Source organism: Metopolophium dirhodum, chromosome 1, assembly GCF_019925205.1.
Source record: "Metopolophium dirhodum isolate CAU chromosome 1, ASM1992520v1, whole genome shotgun sequence".
Lineage (NCBI taxonomy): Eukaryota > Metazoa > Arthropoda > Insecta > Hemiptera > Aphididae > Metopolophium > Metopolophium dirhodum.
Window position 1 is genome coordinate 230,557 of NC_083560.1, and position 11,405 is coordinate 241,961.

Here is an 11,405-nt window from a genome sequence, read left to right on the forward strand (position 1 = left end):
TTTGAAAAAATGAAAATATTCATAGGGATTATAATGTTATAGTAATATTTTAATATGGAAATATGTTTCTGGGGTAGGGAATAGGTAATTAAGGGTAAATTTTAGACAATACTCATAAAAAATCACAACTATTTGTAATGACTTTTTTAAATTAAATAACAAGGGACATGCAAAAGTACTGTCCCGTTAACTTTTAGGTAGGAATGAGGTGTCTATATGCTATAGTAAGTTCTAAAAAATGTAACCTTCAAAATCTATATTGAAGCATTTAATATTTGTTCACTCTAAACAGAATAAGTCGGAGATCTGTTTAGATGGGTATTTCGCGGCAGTTTAACTACTATTTTGGGTATTTGAATTGGAACGTTTGATTGGTTATACGATGACATGTACACAATGTATTATGTAAGTATGACTTTTTATGTCCTAGAAAACATTCCGTTTTGATAAAATTATTATATTATTAGTGATTATAATGTTATAGTAATATTTTAATATGGACATATGTTTCTGGGGTAGAGAGTTGGTAATTAAGGGTAAATTTTAGACAATACTCATAAAAAATCACAACTATTTGTAAATACTTTTTTAAGTTGAATAATTTGGGACATGCAAAAGTACTTTCCCATTATTTTTTAAGTAGGAATTTCGTTGTCTATATAATAAGTTAATTTCTCAAGAATGTAACATTCAAAATCTATATTAAAGCATTTAACATTTGTTCACTCTAATCAGAATAAGTCGCTGATCTGTTTAGGTGGGGTTTTCGCGGCAGTTAAACTACTATTTTGGGTATTTGAATTGGAACGTTTGATTGAATATACGATGTCGTTTAGACTATGTATTAAGTTAGTATGACTTTTTTATGTCCTAGAAAACATTCCGTTTTGAAAAAATGAAAATATTATTAGTGATTTTAATGTTATAGTAATATTTTAATATGGAAATATGTTTCTGGGGTAAGGAGTAGGTAATTAAGGATACATTTTAGACAATACTCATAAAAAATAACAACTATTTGAAATGACTTTTTTAAATTGAATAATTAGGGACATGCAAAGTACTTTCCCGTTCACTTTTAGGTAGGAATGAGGTGTCCATATGCTAAAGTAATTTCTAAAAAATGTGACAATCAAAATGAATATTAAAGCATTTAACATTTGTTCACTCTAATCAGAATAAGTCGCTGTTTAGATGAGTTTTTCGCGGCAGTTTAACTACTATTTTGGGTATTTGAATTGGAACGTTTGATTGGTTATACGATGAAATTTACACAATGTATTATGTAAGTATGACTTTTTATGTCCTAGAAAACATTCCGTTTTGAAAAAATGAAAATATTCATAGGGATTATAATGTTATAGTAATATTTTAATATGGAAATATGTTTCTGGGGTAGGGAATAGGTAATTAAGGGTAAATTTTAGACAATACTCATAAAAAATCACAACTATTTATAATGACTTTTTTAAATTAAATAACAAGGGACATGCAAAAGTACTGTCCCGTTAACTTTTAGGTAGGAATGAGGTGTCTATATGCTATAGTAAGTTCTAAAAAATGTAACCTTCAAAATCTATATTGAAGCATTTAATATTTGTTCACTCTAAACAGAATAAGTCGGAGATCTGTTTAGATGGGTATTTCGCGGCAGTTTAACTACTATTTTGGGTATTTGAATTGGAACGTTTGATTGGTTATACGATGACATGTACACAATGTATTATGTAAGTATGACTTTTTATGTCCTAGAAAACATTCCGTTTTGATAAAATTATTATATTATTAGTGATTATAATGTTATAGTAATATTTTAATATGGACATATGTTTCTGGGGTAGAGAGTTGGTAATAAAGGGTAAATTTTAGACAATACTCATAAAAAATCACAACTATTTGTAAATACTTTTTTAAGTTGAATAATTTGGGACATGCAAAAGTACTTTCCCATTATTTTTTAAGTAGGAATTTCGTTGTCTATATAATAAGTTAATTTCTCAAGAATGTAACATTCAAAATCTATATTAAAGCATTTAACATTTGTTCACTCTAATCAGAATAAGTCGCTGATCTGTTTAGGTGGGGTTTTCGCGGCAGTTAAACTACTATTTTGGGTATTTGAATTGGAACGTTTGATTGAATATACGATGTCGTTTAGACTATGTATTAAGTTAGTATGACTTTTTTATGTCCTAGAAAACATTCCGTTTTGAAAAAATGAAAATATTATTAGTGATTTTAATGTTATAGTAATATTTTAATATGGAAATATGTTTCTGGGGTAAGGAGTAGGTAATTAAGGATACATTTTAGACAATACTCATAAAAAATAACAACTATTTGAAATGACTTTTTTAAATTGAATAATTAGGGACATGCAAAGTACTTTCCCGTTCACTTTTAGGTAGGAATGAGGTGTCTATATGCTAAAGTAATTTCTAAAAAATGTGACAATCAAAATGAATATTAAAGCATTTAACATTTGTTCACTCTAATCAGAATAAGTCGCTGATCTGTTTAGATGGGTTTTTCGCGGCAGTTTAACTACTATTTTGGGTATTTGAATTGGAACGTTTGATTGGTTATACGATGACATGTACACAATGTATTATGTAAGTATGACTTTTTATGTCCTAGAAAACATTCCGTTTTGATAAAATTATTATATTATTAGTGATTATAATGTTATAGTAATATTTTAATATGGACATATGTTTCTGGGGTAGAGAGTTGGTAATTAAGGGTAAATTTTAGACAATACTCATAAAAAATCACAACTATTTGTAAATACTTTTTTAAGTTGAATAATTTGGGACATGCAAAAGTACTTTCCCATTATTTTTTAAGTAGGAATTTCGTTGTCTATATAATAAGTTAATTTCTCAAGAATGTAACATTCAAAATCTATATTAAAGCATTTAACATTTGTTCACTCTAATCAGAATAAGTCGCTGATCTGTTTAGGTGGGGTTTTCGCGGAAGTTAAACTACTATTTTGGGTATTTGAATTGGAACGTTTGATTGAATATACGATGTCGTTTAGACTATGTATTAAGTTAGTATGACTTTTTTATGTCCTAGAAAACATTCCGTTTTGAAAAAATGAAAATATTATTAGTGATTTTAATGTTATAGTAATATTTTAATATGGAAATATGTTTCTGGGGTAAGAAGTAGGTAATTAAGGATACATTTTAGACAATACTCATAAAAAATAACAACTATTTGAAATGACTTTTTTAAATTGAATAATTAGGGACATGCAAAGTACTTTCCCGTTCACTTTTAGGTAGGAATGAGGTGTCTATATGCTAAAGTAATTTCTAAAAAATGTGACAATCAAAATGAATATTAAAGCATTTAACATTTGTTCACTCTAATCAGAATAAGTCGCTGTTTAGATGAGTTTTTCGCGGCAGTTTAACTACTATTTTGGGTATTTGAATTGGAACGTTTGATTGGTTATACGATGAAATTTACACAATGTATTATGTAAGTATGACTTTTTATGTCCTAGAAAACATTCCGTTTTGAAAAAATGAAAATATTCATAGGGATTATAATGTTATAGTAATATTTTAATATGGAAATATGTTTCTGGGGTAGGGAATAGGTAATTAAGGGTAAATTTTAGACAATACTCATAAAAAATCACAACTATTTGTAATGACTTTTTTAAATTAAATAACAAGGGACATGCAAAAGTACTGTCCCGTTAACTTTTAGGTAGGAATGAGGTGTCTATATGCTATAGTAAGTTCTAAAAAATGTAACCTTCAAAATCTATATTGAAGCATTTAATATTTGTTCACTCTAAACAGAATAAGTCGGAGATCTGTTTAGATGGGTATTTCGCGGCAGTTTAACTACTATTTTGGGTATTTGAATTGGAACGTTTGATTGGTTATACGATGACATGTACACAATGTATTATGTAAGTATGACTTTTTATGTCCTAGAAAACATTCCGTTTTGATAAAATTATTATATTATTAGTGATTATAATGTTATAGTAATATTTTAATATGGACATATGTTTCTGGGGTAGAGAGTTGGTAATTAAGGGTAAATTTTAGACAATACTCATAAAGAATCACAACTATTTGTAAATACTTTTTTAAATTGAGTAATTTGGGACATGCAAAAGTACTTTCCCATTATTTTTTAAGTAGGAATTTCGTTGTCTATATAATAAGTTAATTTCTCAAAAATGTAACCTTCAAAATCTATATTGAAGCATTTAACATTTGTTCATTCTAATCAGAATAAGTCGCTGTTTAGATGGGTTTTTCGCGGCAGTTTAACTACTATTTTGGGTATTTGAATTGGACCGTTTGATTGGTTATACGATGACATTTACACAATGTATTATGTAAGTATGACTTTTTTATGTCCTAGTAAACATTCCGTTTTGAAAAAATGAAAATATTATTAGTGATTTTAATGTTATAGTAATATTTTAATATGGAAATATATTTCTGGGGTAGGGAGTAGGTAATTAAGGGTAAATTTTAGACAATACTTATAAAAAATCACAACTATTTGTAAATTCTTTTTTAAGTTGAATAATTTGGGACATGCAAAAGTACTTTCCCATTATTTTTTAAGTAGGAATTTCGTTGTCTATATAATAAGTTAATTTCTAAAAAATGTAACAATCAAAATCTATATTAAAGCATTTAACATTTGTTCACTCTAATCAGAATAAGTCGCTGATCTGTTTAGGTGGGGTTTTCGCGGCAGTTAAACTACTATTTTGGGTATTTGAATTGGAACGTTTGATTGAATATACGATGTCGTTTAGACTATGTATTAAGTTAGTATGACTTTTTTATGTCCTAGAAAACATTCCGTTTTGAAAAAATGAAAATATTATTAGTGATTTTAATGTTATAGTAATATTTTAATATGGAAATATGTTTCTGGGGTAAGGAGTAGGTAATTAAGGATACATTTTAGACAATACTCATAAAAAATAACAACTATTTGAAATGACTTTTTTAAATTGAATAATTAGGGACATGCAAAGTACTTTCCCGTTCACTTTTAGGTAGGAATGAGGTGTCTATATGCTAAAGTAATTTCTAAAAAATGTGACAATCAAAATGAATATTAAAGCATTTAACATTTGTTCACTCTAATCAGAATAAGTCGCTGATCTGTTTAGATGGGTTTTTCGCGGCAGTTTAACTACTATTTTGGGTATTTGAATTGGAACGTTTGATTGGTTATACGATGACATGTACACAATGTATTATGTAAGTATGACTTTTTATGTCCTAGAAAACATTCCGTTTTGATAAAATTATTATATTATTAGTGATTATAATGTTATAGTAATATTTTAATATGGACATATGTTTCTGGGGTAGAGAGTTGGTAATTAAGGGTAAATTTTAGACAATACTCATAAAAAATCACAACTATTTGTAAATACTTTTTTAAGTTGAATAATTTGGGACATGCAAAAGTACTTTCCCATTATTTTTTAAGTAGGAATTTCGTTGTCTATATAATAAGTTAATTTCTCAAGAATGTAACATTCAAAATCTATATTAAAGCATTTAACATTTGTTCACTCTAATCAGAATAAGTCGCTGATCTGTTTAGGTGGGGTTTTCGCGGAAGTTAAACTACTATTTTGGGTATTTGAATTGGAACGTTTGATTGAATATACGATGTCGTTTAGACTATGTATTAAGTTAGTATGACTTTTTTATGTCCTAGAAAACATTCCGTTTTGAAAAAATGAAAATATTATTAGTGATTTTAATGTTATAGTAATATTTTAATATGGAAATATGTTTCTGGGGTAAGAAGTAGGTAATTAAGGATACATTTTAGACAATACTCATAAAAAATAACAACTATTTGAAATGACTTTTTTAAATTGAATAATTAGGGACATGCAAAGTACTTTCCCGTTCACTTTTAGGTAGGAATGAGGTGTCTATATGCTAAAGTAATTTCTAAAAAATGTGACAATCAAAATGAATATTAAAGCATTTAACATTTGTTCACTCTAATCAGAATAAGTCGCTGTTTAGATGAGTTTTTCGCGGCAGTTTAACTACTATTTTGGGTATTTGAATTGGAACGTTTGATTGGTTATACGATGAAATTTACACAATGTATTATGTAAGTATGACTTTTTATGTCCTAGAAAACATTCCGTTTTGAAAAAATGAAAATATTCATAGGGATTATAATGTTATAGTAATATTTTAATATGGAAATATGTTTCTGGGGTAGGGAATAGGTAATTAAGGGTAAATTTTAGACAATACTCATAAAAAATCACAACTATTTGTAATGACTTTTTTAAATTAAATAACAAGGGACATGCAAAAGTACTGTCCCGTTAACTTTTAGGTAGGAATGAGGTGTCTATATGCTATAGTAAGTTCTAAAAAATGTAACCTTCAAAATCTATATTGAAGCATTTAATATTTGTTCACTCTAAACAGAATAAGTCGGAGATCTGTTTAGATGGGTATTTCGCGGCAGTTTAACTACTATTTTGGGTATTTGAATTGGAACGTTTGATTGGTTATACGATGACATGTACACAATGTATTATGTAAGTATGACTTTTTATGTCCTAGAAAACATTCCGTTTTGATAAAATTATTATATTATTAGTGATTATAATGTTATAGTAATATTTTAATATGGACATATGTTTCTGGGGTAGAGAGTTGGTAATTAAGGGTAAATTTTAGACAATACTCATAAAGAATCACAACTATTTGTAAATACTTTTTTAAATTGAGTAATTTGGGACATGCAAAAGTACTTTCCCATTATTTTTTAAGTAGGAATTTCGTTGTCTATATAATAAGTTAATTTCTCAAAAATGTAACCTTCAAAATCTATATTGAAGCATTTAACATTTGTTCATTCTAATCAGAATAAGTCGCTGTTTAGATGGGTTTTTCGCGGCAGTTTAACTACTATTTTGGGTATTTGAATTGGACCGTTTGATTGGTTATACGATGACATTTACACAATGTATTATGTAAGTATGACTTTTTTATGTCCTAGTAAACATTCCGTTTTGAAAAAATGAAAATATTATTAGTGATTTTAATGTTATAGTAATATTTTAATATGGAAATATATTTCTGGGGTAGGGAGTAGGTAATTAAGGGTAAATTTTAGACAATACTTATAAAAAATCACAACTATTTGTAAATTCTTTTTTAAGTTGAATAATTTGGGACATGCAAAAGTACTTTCCCATTATTTTTTAAGTAGGAATTTCGTTGTCTATATAATAAGTTAATTTCTAAAAAATGTAACAATCAAAATCTATATTAAAGCATTTAACATTTGTTCACTCTAATCAGAATAAGTCGCTGATCTGTTTAGATGGGGTTTTCGCGGCAGTTTAACTACTATTTTGGGTATTTGAATTGGAACGTTTGATTGAATATATGATGTCATTTAGACTATGTATTATGTAAGTATGAATTATTTATGTCCTAGAAAACATTCCGTTTTGAAAAAATGAAAATATTATTAGGGATTATAATGTTATAGTAATATTTAAATATGAAAATATTATTTCCGGGGTAGAGAGTAGGTAATTAGGTATACATTTTAGACAATACTCATAAATAATCACAACTATTTGTAAATTCTATTTTAAGTTGAATAATTTGGGACATGCAAAAGTACTTTCCCATTATTTTTTATGTAGGAATTTCGTTGTCTATATAATAAGTTAATTTCTCAAGAATGTAACATTCAAAATCTATATTAAAGCATTTAACATTTGTTCACTCTAATCAGAATAAGTCGCTGATTTGTTTAGATGGGTTTTTCGCGGCAGTTTAACTACTTTTTTGGGTATTTGAATTGGAACGTTTGATTGGTTATTCGATGACATTTACACAATGTATTATTAAGTATGACTTTTAATGTCCTAGAAAACATTTCGTTTTGATAAAATTAGTGTATTATTAGTGATTATAATGTTGTAGTAATATTTTAATATGAAAATATTATTTCCGGGGTAGGGAGTAGGTAATTAAGGATACATTTTAGACAAATCTCATAAAATACAACAACTATTTGAAATGACTTTTTTAAATTGAATAATATGGGACATGCAAAAGTACTGTTCCGTTAACTTTTAGGTAGGAATGAGGTGTCTATATGCTATAGTAAGTTCTAAAAAATGTAACCTTCAAAATCTATATTGAAGCATTAAACATTTGTTCATTCTAATCAGAATAAGTCGGAGATCTGTTTAGATGGGTATTTCGCGGCAGTTTAACTACTATTTTGGGTATTTGAATTGGAACGTTTGATTGGTTATACGATGACATGTACACAATGTATTATGTAAGTATGACTTTTTATGTCCTAGAAAACGACCGTTTTGATAAAATTATTATATAATTAGTGATTTTAATGTTATAGTAATATTTTAATATGGACATATGTTTCTGGGGTAGGGATTTGGTAATTAAGGGTAAATTTTAGACAATACTCATAAAAAATCACAACTATTTGTAAATTCTTTTTTAAGTTGAATAATTTGGGACATGCAAAAGTACTTTCCCATTATTTTTTAAGTAGGAATTTCGTTGTCTATATAATAAGTTAATTTCTAAAAAATGTAACAATCAAAATCTATATTAAAGCATTTAACATTTGTTCACTCTAATCAGAATAAGTCGCTGATCTGTTTAGATGGGTTTTTCGCGGCAGTTTAACTACTATTTTGGGTATTTGAATTGGAACGTTTGATTGGTTATTCGATGACATTTACACAATGTATTATTAAGTATGACTTTTTATGTCCTAGAAAACATTCCGTTTTGATAAAATTATTATATAATTAGTGATTATAATGTTATAGTAATATTTTAATATGAAAACATTATTTCCGGGGTAGGGAGTAGGTAATTAAGGATACATTTTAGACAAAACTCATAAAAAACAACATCTATTTGAAATGACTTTTTTAAATTGAATAATAAGGGACATGCAAAAGTACTGTCTGGGTAACTTTTAGGTAGGAATGAGGTGTCTATATGCAAAAGTAATTTCTAGAAAATGTGACAATCAAAATGAATATTAAAGCATTTAACATTTGTTCACTCTAATCAGAATAAGTTGTTGATATGTGTAGATGGGTTTTTCGCAGCGGTTAAACTACTATTTTGGGTATTTGAATTGGAACGTTTGATTGGTTATACGATGACATTTACACAATGTATTAATAAGTATGACTTTTTATGTCCTAGAAAACATTCCGTTTTGATACAATTATTATATTATTAGTGATTATAATGTTATAGTAATATTTTAATATGGAAATATGTTTCTGGGGTAAGGAGTAGGTAATTAAGGATACATTTTAGACAATACTCATAAAAAATAACAACTATTTGAAATGACTTTTTTAAATTGAATAATTAGGGACATGCAAAGTACTTTCCCGTTCACTTTTAGGTAGGAATGAGGTGTCTATATGCTAAAGTAATTTCTAAAAAATGTGACAATCAAAATGAATATTAAAGCATTTAACATTTGTTCACTCTAATCAGAATAAGTCGCTGTTTAGATGAGTTTTTCGCGGCAGTTTAACTTCTATTTTGGGTATTTGAATTGGAACGTTTGATTGGTTATACGATGACATTTACACAATGTATTATGTAATTATGACTTTTTATGTCCTAGAAAACATTGCGTTTTGAAAAAATGAAAATATTCATAGGGATTATAATGTTATAGTAATATTTTAATATGGAAATATGTTTCTGGGGTAGGGAATAGGTAATTAAGGGTAAATTTTAGACAATACTCATAAAAAATCACAACTATTTGTAATGACTTTTTTAAATTAAATAACAAGGGACATGCAAAAGTACTGTCCCGTTAACTTTTAGGTAGGAATGAGGTGTCTATATGCTATAGTAAGTTCTAAAAAATGTAACCTTCAAAATCTATATTGAAGCATTTAATATTTGTTCACTCTAAACAGAATAAGTCGGAGATCTGTTTAGATGGGTATTTCGCGGCAGTTTAACTACTATTTTGGGTATTTGAATTGGAACGTTTGATTGGTTATACGATGACATGTACACAATGTATTATGTAAGTATGACTTTTTATGTCCTAGAAAACATTCCGTTTTGATAAAATTATTATATTATTAGTGATTATAATGTTATAGTAATATTTTAATATGGACATATGTTTCTGGGGTAGAGAGTTGGTAATTAAGGGTAAATTTTAGACAATACTCATAAAAAATCACAACTATTTGTAAATACTTTTTTAAGTTGAATAATTTGGGACATGCAAAAGTACTTTCCCATTATTTTTTAAGTAGGAATTTCGTTGTCTATATAATAAGTTAATTTCTCAAGAATGTAACATTCAAAATCTATATTAAAGCATTTAACATTTGTTCACTCTAATCAGAATAAGTCGCTGATCTGTTTAGGTGGGGTTTTCGCGGCAGTTAAACTACTATTTTGGGTATTTGAATTGGAACGTTTGATTGAATATACGATGTCGTTTAGACTATGTATTAAGTTAGTATGACTTTTTTATGTCCTAGAAAACATTCCGTTTTGAAAAAATGAAAATATTATTAGTGATTTTAATGTTATAGTAATATTTTAATATGGAAATATGTTTCTGGGGTAAGGAGTAGGTAATTAAGGATACATTTTAGACAATACTCATAAAAAATAACAACTATTTGAAATGACTTTTTTAAATTGAATAATTAGGGACATGCAAAGTACTTTCCCGTTCACTTTTAGGTAGGAATGAGGTGTCTATATGCTAAAGTAATTTCTAAAAAATGTGACAATCAAAATGAATATTAAAGCATTTAACATTTGTTCACTCTAATCAGAATAAGTCGCTGATCTGTTTAGATGGGTTTTTCGCGGCAGTTTAACTACTATTTTGGGTATTTGAATTGGAACGTTTGATTGGTTATTCGATGACATTTACACAATGTATTATTAAGTATGACTTTTTATGTCCTAGAAAACATTCCGTTTTGATAAAATTATTATATAATTAGTGATTATAATGTTATAGTAATATTTTAATATGAAAATATTATTTCCGGGGTAGGGAGTAGGTAATTAAGGATACATTTTAGACAAAACTCATAAAAAACAACATCTATTTGAAATGACTTTTTTAAATTGAATAATAAGGGACATGCAAAAGTACTGTCCGGGTAACTTTTAGGTAGGAATGAGGTGTCTATATGCAGTGTTGGGAATTATCTAGATAAAATTATCTAGATAAATTATCTAGATAAGATTTTTTGAAAAAAATTATCTTTTAGAGTATCTAGATAATTATGTTACGATTTATCTAATGTTCATCTTAGATAAAAAATTGGCTTATCTAGATAAATTTAT